The sequence below is a fragment of the Mastomys coucha genome, unplaced genomic scaffold (genome assembly GCF_008632895.1).
Source record: "Mastomys coucha isolate ucsf_1 unplaced genomic scaffold, UCSF_Mcou_1 pScaffold13, whole genome shotgun sequence".
NCBI lineage: Eukaryota > Metazoa > Chordata > Mammalia > Rodentia > Muridae > Mastomys > Mastomys coucha.
In genome coordinates, this window is record NW_022196895.1 from 59363077 (window position 1) to 59372462 (window position 9386).

At 41.6% G+C, this 9386-nt stretch overlaps 1 non-coding gene and 1 pseudogene across 1 annotated transcript; both read left to right on the plus strand.

Moving 5' to 3' along the window:
- Positions 1–659: 659 nt before the first annotated feature.
- LOC116087689 lies at positions 660–3320 on the plus strand (annotated as a pseudogene).
- A 1072-nt stretch (positions 3321–4392) lies between these two features.
- Positions 4393–4536, plus strand: LOC116087890. Its single transcript, XR_004117680.1, has one exon. It is a non-coding gene; the product is annotated as a small nucleolar RNA SNORA48 (small nucleolar RNA).
- Positions 4537–9386: the final 4850 nt, after the last annotated feature.

A 9386-nucleotide genomic window follows, 5' to 3' on the forward strand; every position in this document is an offset into this window, starting at 1 on the left:
GTTTATCAGAATGTGACATTTTACTGAGAGGTTACAAAGCCTTGGCTTCTCTGGAGGGAGCCTCTCCCTCTGTCAGCAGCATGGCCCCTTTTCTTCCTTCTTCCCTGTGGACTATGAATTCTTTTCTCCACAGTTACATCCACTGCTACCCTAATAAGTTCCTCTGTTGTGCTGATCTATTCCAGTTCTTAACATCTTATTTATTAATCATCATTCTTTAAGAGTGATATTGATATGCATTTTTTATATTGTATACTCCCCTTACTGGCTTTAGTTCACTTTACATACATGTAGCAAGAGCCATCATCTTCAAGACCATTGAAATGACATGGGGAAAAAATTCACATGTTCTAAATTTGGAGAAATTTATCTTCAAAGGCTTTGAGATTGGATCAGCTGTTTGCTCCACTCTTCTTTTCACTAATCTTTTAATCCCACTTATATTCTTATGTGTAACCTTGAATCACTTCTATGCCTATCTTTGTCTCAAGCTTTGAGAGTCGGGCAACACCTCCAGGATACTCATTTGCCATTCACGTTCTAGTACAAAACAAAACAAAACAAAACAAAACAAAAATCCAAAACCCAAATTCTGACTCTATGGGTCTATTGTGGAGCACAGAAGTCCAACATTCTATCTGTCTGAGGTGAGTGTTCAGAGGCTCACCTCTAGAGAGCTGTGCTGCCTGGGGATGAGGTAGCATGCAGACACAGCTCTTCAACAGCTGCCCCTCACCTGCTGGTAACTCTTCAAAAAGGTTTTCATCTCTTGTATGAAAGTCAGTAACGTTAACTACGTGTTCCCTGCTTCTCAGATGTCACTGCACAAAAAGTAAGAGCTTGTTCTGTGTCACACTTAAAGTGATTACACTAAGAAAATGAATATACATACTGCATAGGCTATAACTTATTCCTATTATCCATAGGAACTTTAATACTTATTTGCATTCCCAATGTAATTATTCAATGCACTTTTACCAGTTATACTTAGAATGTTGTATGTAATATAAACTGTTAAAGAGAAAAAGACAAAACAGAAAACATTTTTCCTCACCAAAAAAAATAACCAATTTTGCACTGAGGCTAGCTTCCCCCCACCTACCTCTTTCTTGAAAATATCTTTGCTGAACACAAAGAGCTCTTTATTCTTTTTTAAGTTGTAACAGAAAAAATGCCCTGAGTGGCTGTTTGACCCTTCCAGTTGGGTAATCTAGTTTGCTAGAAAGATCTGAGCTGTGTGTTGAAAATGAGTGGCAACTAGTATGTAGTCAATACCAGTCTTCAGAGTTAAGACCCAACATCCAGCATGGTATTCATCCAGGCACAGCCTGCTTATAAGTCCAAAAGGTTCAGCTTCCCTTGCAAACTCATTTTTCATAACAACCACAAAAAAAACACTCCAAAACTGTGTAGGGCATGAGAAAACCTGGAGAGAGTTCTAGCTCTTGCCTGGATTTTTACCTGTGGACAGTCTATCAAATCGTATGAAACTCAACTTACCTATTATATAAATTGTCTTTCTGATGCCTTAATAAATATTAGAGAAAATCTACTTATACAGGGAAAGGCTTATTTTGGCTGAGTTGTGGGACTCCATGGCTGGTTGGCTCCTTCGCTCTCCAGCCTGTGGTGGGGCAGCCTATCATAGAAGAAGCATAGCACTGAGCAAAAGCTTTCATCCTATGGCCAAAGAACAAAAAGGGAAGGGAAGGTGCCAAGGTCACTCATTCCCCTTCAAGAGTGTGTCGTGTCTCCTGTGACCTAAAGACCTCCCACTAGACTCTGCCTTCTAACAGATCCACCATCTCCCAAGGATGCCACTCTGAGGAATAGACACTTAACACATGGACCTCTGGAGGATATTCTAGCCACATTATAGCTTTACATAAAAAGTAAAATATGCCATTGTTTCAGGAAATCTAATGAAACAATTAAAGCAAGATTGTATATAACTCTGCCACCCCCCAACATTCCAATGACACTCAGATGGATGGGCAGTGCTGTGGTCAATCCAACATGATCATTGTTCTGCAAACACAGCATACAAATTCATTTGCATATAGGCACTTGTTATTTAACACTCCCCAAAAATCACTCACCAAGTCTTCATGCTCATAAAATTCATACTATATATTAAATATACTTTTGTCTATTAAAGTAAGTATATATGTTTGGGAGGGAACTTTAACAGAGAGTGAGGAACAACTGGCCAAGGAACACACAGGGAATGGGAAGGTGCCGTGATTCTCTTATTTTATATCCCATAAGCCTCTGCTCTAGAGATCCTTGGAGCTCTCAGAAAAAAAAATGATGAACTTGGGTTGAAGCAGGTTTCTCTCCCCTAGCTCTTTGGGGAGATACATGTGTTCATAGAGAGAAGGTGTCTCCAGGACCAGTCAGTCACATGTCACACATGAAAGACTTGATCTTTGTCCTCTTCATATAGTATATTTTAGGAAATAAAACAAAACCCTCATAGATTTTAAAACTGGTTCTTCTCTCTCCACCAGTAGAGGAAGATGCCCAAAGGAAAGAAAGTGAAGGGGAAGAAGGTGGCTCCGGCCCCCGCCATCATCAAGAAACAGAAGGCCAAGAAGGTGGTCAATCCTTTGTTTGAGAAGAGGCCCAAGAACTTCGGCATTGGGCAGGACATCCAATCCAAAAGAGATCTAACACACTTTGTCAAATGGCCTCACTACATCAGGCTGCAGCGGCAAAGAGCCATCCTCTATAAGCGTCTCAAAGTACCTCCTGCCATTAACCAGTTCACCCAGGCCTTGGACAGGCAAACAGCTACTCAGGTGCTTAAGCTTGCCCACAAGTACAGGTCAGAGACAAAGCAAGAGAAGAAGCAATGGCTACTGCCCCGTGCTGAGAAGAAAGCTGCTGGCAAAGGGGATGTCCCAACTAAGAGACCACCTGTCCTCCAAGCAGGAGTCAATACAGTCACCACCTTGGTGGAGAATAAGAAGGCTCAACTGGTGGTGATTGCCCATGATGTAGACCCCATTGAGCTGGTGGTTTTCCTGCATGCCCTGTGTCGAAAGATGGAGGTGCCCTACTGCATCATCAAGGGAAAGGCTAGGCTGGGGCTCCTGGTCCACAGGAAGACCTGCACCACTGTTGCCTTCACACAGGTTAGCTCAGAAGACAAGGGTGCTCTGGCTAAGCTGGTGGAAGCTATTAGGACCAATTGTAATGACAGATACGATGAGATCCGTCTCCATTGTGAAGGCAACTTCCTGGGTCCTAAGTCTGTGGCTCGAATTCCCAAGCTGGAAAAGGCAAAGGCTAAAAAACTGGCCACTAAATTGGGTTAAATGTACACTAAGTTTTCTGTACATAAATATAATTATTTAAAAAAAAACGGTTCTGGGACCCAGCTTATGTTCATTTGGGGTATTTCCTTTTTGATGTGAAACTGAATGTTTAGTTAAAAAGTAATCATTTTCCAGTAAGTCAGTATTGGGAGATTTGGTTTTCTAGTAGACTGCACACAGACCTGACTCTTCTGAGCCTTCTTAAATGGATCTAAAAAAAAATGTGTTCCAAAATCCACAACTCTTCAGGTGTAACCTGAGAGTCAGCCTTGAACACACTGGGAGGGGTCTTAATGGAAAGAGGAGCAGAAGGTCAGAAGCAATCAAACACTAGTATCTCTGTGTCTCTCTGTATCTCTCTCTCCTACACACACACACACACACACACACACACACACACACACACACACACACACATGCACTGCAAGGGTCTTGAATTAAAACGTATTTGATTCATGATCCAACTTTGACTTAAACCTCTTAAACCCAGTGTGATGTGGAAAAACACAAAGCTGTGTTATTTTTCAGTTGATGTTCATTATCTTCATCAGTCCACAGGGTCACAGCTTTGCCCAGGCTCCAGATGCTGGGCCTGAAACTCTAAAGATGGGAGCTAATCTTTCTCACCACATATACCCTTCTCCTCCTTCCTGTTCACAGCATCCCACTGGTCATGATATAGCCAAGAGGCTGGCACCTCTCTGAGAGATCTCTCTCATCTTCAATGAAGGAGAAGTCAGTTGCACAAATATAGAAGCATCTCCAGGTGAGGAGGTACGACACTGCTTGTGCTTATGGCCAACCTAAAGCACCCTGAGTTTGCAGGATTATGTTTTGGTGGCATGGGGGTAGGGGGAATCCTTCCTTTGTTTTTCTGGTTTTGTTGCTAACAAAACCCCATGCAGTATGTACATCTGCAGAATGCATTTTGTCTGTGAGTCATCAGAAGTGAACACATACCTCTTGAGATCGTACCACAGGATATGGTCATTTGGTAGCTTGGTAGGTACTTTGGAAAAATAAAAAAGGTATTGATTATGTAAAACTTTGACATTTAAAAAATATATTTATATCCCCCTGGCAATGAGTGAAGAGACACCCTGTTGGTGGTGGTGTTCTTGTACCCATCAGAGGCAGAGCGGACGGTAGTCCTTTCTTCATCCCAGTTTGATGTCTGGTTTGGTGGCCAAAGCTGTTTTATACCTAGTACGCATACAAATCAAATCAAATCCAGGCAGCACCAGAGGAGGAAGACAGAGATCTGCATTCCACCATGCCACGTAGTGCTGGCAGGAAAAGACACACAGACCTGCCCTCTACCTCATGGCATGGGTGCGCCATAGACCCATGGAACCCATCTACCACCATGCAGCACAATGAGGGAGGAGGAAGGCAAGAGACCTGTGGCCCACAGACCTTCCCTCCAGTGCCCAGCACAGGTGGGCTATAGACATCCGCTTAGCACCTTGTCCCCCAGCACAGAGAATGTCACCCAGAGCCCATCAACCATGTAGACAGCCTACAGTGGCAGCCACCACAATGTGTCCAGTGTGAGGTGATCAAGGGGAGAGAAAGAGAAATGGAGTAGCTTGGGCATTACAAAGGAAGACTTGGGGATGGAGAGGAGTAGCCTGTTGTGATAGGCTATCCTTATCACCTGGAACATAGTGAGGTCCTAGTCTAAGCAGCCATGTCTAGATTCATAGCTACTCAGTGGCAGGGGTTGGTGTTAGGTTCGTGGTTCATATTGCCACTAGAGAACATGAGGATGTTCCTGGTCAGGGCAGCAACCAGGGACCAAATAGATGTCCAGGGGCTGTACAGAACTGGTGCTATCCCTCACTGGCTATGAGGCTCTGAAGAGCTGTCCTCAGCTCTCACCTGTGACAGCACTTAGCAGAGCCAACCCTGAGCCTTGTCCAGATAGCAGTGAGCTGACCCCAAGGACAAGAGTGTCGGGGAGCTGATGCCACCATCCCTCTGCCTTGATGGTCCCCTTCCTTACTCCAGCAGTCAGAAAAGCTTCCCACAGGATCACGAGCACTGGAGAGCTAGCCCTGCCCCTCAGCAGCTGCAGCATTGTTGGGAGAGTGAGCCCTGAACCTTGCCTGGACAGCCCAGCACAACTGACCCTGGGAGTGGGGGTGCAGGTGAGCCAGCCCTGAGGGTGTGAGCTGAGGAGAGATGACCCCACCACTCATCTGCTATGAGGTGGCTGGAGGAGGGTTGGGGATGAGGGTTGCCCTCTGCATCTTCATCCCTCACCAACTGAGTCAGTCAAGAGAGCTGGCCCTGGAGTCATAAGCGCAAATGAGATGTCCCTGCCCCTAACCAGAGGAATAGTAAGTATTCCATAGTGTATGTAGACCACATTTTCACTATTCATTTCTTAGCCTATGGGCATTTAGATGGTTCCTATTGCCTAGCTATTGTGAAAATAGCAGCAATGAATATGACTGAGCAAGTACCTGTGTTGTCAAATGTTAAATCTTTTATATACACACTAAGCAGCAGAGCTTGGTCATACGGTCAGTTTCTTTGTAGTTTTGTTTTTTGGGTTTTTTTGTTGTTGTTGTTGTTGTTTGAGAATTCTCCACACTGGTTTCCAGAGTGGCTGTACCAGTTTGCAATCCCACCACAGAGAAGGAGGGCTTCTTTTTTCCTACCTCCCCTCCAGCATTTGTCAATTTCTGCCATTTTCAGGGAACCTCAATATTATTTTGATTACTATTTTCCTAAGTGTTAGGGACTGCAAGGCAGAACCAGGCGAGAGGGAGAGGCCCCGGTCCAGGAGAATAACGACCCCAAGCCGGGAGTCTGTGAAAGCAGGAACGTTTTAATGTATCAATCTTCTCTTTCTAAAGGGTTGAGAGAGGAGGTGGAGTTTTCTGCTGAGATGAGATGACTTAGGGGGAGGGGAAAGTTGACGAAGGGTATGGGGTGACTGACAACAAAGTTACCCTACATCAGCAGGAGCTAGGAAAAGGCCAGCAGTGGTGGCACACACCTTTAATCTTAGCACTTGGAAGGCAGAGGCAGGCGGATTTCTGAGTTTGAGGCCAGCCTGATCTACAGAGTGAGTTCTAGGACAGCCAGGGCTACACAGAGAAACCCTGTCTCAAAAAACAAAACAAAAACAAAAAAAAAAACAACAAAAAAAAAGAAGGTTGTGCTGAGTCACTCTAATACAGGAAGTGACTGAGACAGTTTACAAAACTCAAGCCAGGCTCAGGCTTGTCCTCGAGGCCCAAATCAGAGCCAAATAGGGCCCAACAAGGGACTAAGAACATTTTTGAGATACTTCTAAGCCTTTTTTTTTTCTTATTTGGAGAACTCTCTTCACAGGTCCCAAGCTACCTTTTATTGAATTGGTGTCATCGTCGTCGTCATCATCATCATCATCATCATCATCATCATCATCATCATCATCATCATCATCATCATCATCATCATTTGTTTTGAGTTCTTTGTTAATCTGGATATCAATGCTTTGTCGTCTGAGTAACTGGCAAAGTTCTTCCATTCAATGGACTGCCTCTCTCCTGGTTGATTGTTTCTGTAGCTGTACAGAAGCGGTTTAATTTGATGAAGTCCTGCTTGTCATTTGTTGGTCTTAATTCTCGGACAAATAGAATTCTATTCAGAAAGTCCTTTCCCGCATCTGTATCATGTAGGCACTGTCTATGTTTTCTTCTAGTAGTTACAGTGTTTCAAGTTTCAAACTTAGGTCTTTGATCCATTTGGAGTTAGCTTATGTGCAAAGTCATAGATATGGGGTCTAATTTGAACCTTCTACATGGGGCCATCCACCTTTCCCAGAACCATTTGTTGAGGATGCCTTTCCTCCAGCTTTCCTTCTTGTCAAATACTAAATGACTGAAGTTGCATGTGTTCATGTTCAGATTTTTGATCTTGCTCTATTGGTCAACATGTCTCTGTGCCGGCACCATATTGTTTTTATGGCTATGGTTCTGTAATATATAATATATCTTAAGATCTAGAATAGCAATCCCTCCCACATTGTTCTTGTTGCTTAGGATTACTTTGACTCTCCTGGCTCTCTGTGATTCCATACGAATTTTGGGATAGGTTTTTCTATTTCTGTGGAGAATCAGTTGGAGATTATAGTTGGGAATGCATTGAATGTGTAAATGGCTTTTGGTAAAATGGTCATTTTTGTGGTATTAACTCTACCAATGCATGAGCATGGGATATCTTTCTGTTTTCTAGCACCTTTATCTCATCCCATGGTGGTTCAAATTTTTTGTTGTAAATGTCCTTCGCTCCCTTGGTTAGGTTTTTTCGTAGGTGTTTTGTTTTCTTTGAGGCTATTGTGAATGGGAGTGTGTCTATGATCTCCTTCTCTGTGCGTTTGTTGTTGGTGTATAGAAAAGCAATGGATTTGTGCACGTTGGTTTTGTAAAAGGCCATACCACTGAATTTGCTTAAAACTTCTGGAAACTTTCTGGCAGAATTGCTGGATCTCTGGTGTATAATACCACGTCATCTGCAAACAGAGATAATTTGACTTCTTTCCTTGTTTGTACCACTTAAGTTTCCTTCTCTTGCTTTCTTGCTCCAGGCACTGCTTTCAGGAGGATGTTGAAAGGCGGTGGGGTAGTTGACAGCCCTGCCTCCTTCCTCACTTCTGTGGAACTGTTTCAAAATGTCTCCACTTAGGATGATGTCAGCTGTGGACTTTTATGCATAGCTTTTATTATGTTGAGTTATGTTTTCTTTACTTCTACATTCTGTAGGACTTTTATTATGAAAGAATGTTGGATTTTTGTCATAGGCTTTTTAAATATCTAGTGAGATGATCATGTGATTTCATCTTTAAATACATTCACGTGGTTTATTACACCTACTGACTTGCATATATTGAACTATCCCATTATCTGAGCGATAAAGTTGACTTGATTGTGGTGGATAATCTCCATGTATGTCTCTATTTTCAAGCATTTCATTAAGTATATTTGAATCTATAATCATCAAGAATATTGGCCTGTAGTTTCCTTTTTATTTTAGTTTGTTTTGTTTTATTTTATTTTGGTGATGTTATTGTGCACTTAACTAATTTTAGTATTAGAGTAATACTGGCTTCACAGAAGGAGTTTGGAAGTGGTTCTTCTGTTTCTAGTTCTTAAAAAATAGTTTAAGATTGGTTGTAGATCTTCTTTGAAAGTCTAGTAGAATTCTTCTGTGAATCCATCTGGTCCTGAACTTTTTTAGTTAGAAGCTTTTTATTACTATTTTATTACTATTACTTCAGTTTTAATGAGCCTGTCTAGGTTGTTGACTTCATTTTAGTTTACTTTCGGTGGCTTGGCTGAATCTAAAAATTCACTCATTTCTTTTGGCTTTTCCATCTTAGTGGACTATAGACTTTTAAAGCTCTTCCTGTGATATTCTCAGTATCTTTGGGGTCTGTTGTGTTGTCTTTTAGTTCGTTCCTGGTTCTGTTTATTTAGCACCTCTCTTTCTTTACTTTGGTTTCATTAAACCAAAGGTCTGTTGATCTTTTTTATCTTCTTAAAGAACCAGCCAGCTCTTAGATGTGTTGGTTCTTTACATTGGTTTCTATTTCAATTTCATTAATTACCACTTTAATTTTAATTATTTTTTACCATCAACTTGGTTTGGATTTAGGTTGTTCTTGCTTTTCTAAATTGATAGTTGTATCATTAGGTCATTTGTTTGTGGTATTTCTGATATATATATATATATATATATACACACACATATATATGATATATGTATGTATGATATACGTATATCATATATATGTGATATATATCATGTATATATCATATATATCATGTATATATACACACATATGCATATATATCATGTATAGATATGTATATCATATATGTGTGTGTGTGTGTGTATATGTGTACATATTATTGTAGGCACTTAGAGTCCTAAATTCCCCTCATAGGTCTGCTTCTGATGTGTCCCAGAGGTTTTGTTGTGTTGTATTGTCATTTTCATTTAGTTCCATCAACAGTTTTATCTCTTTACTCTTTGACCATTCATCATACATTAATGCATTGTCTCATCTCC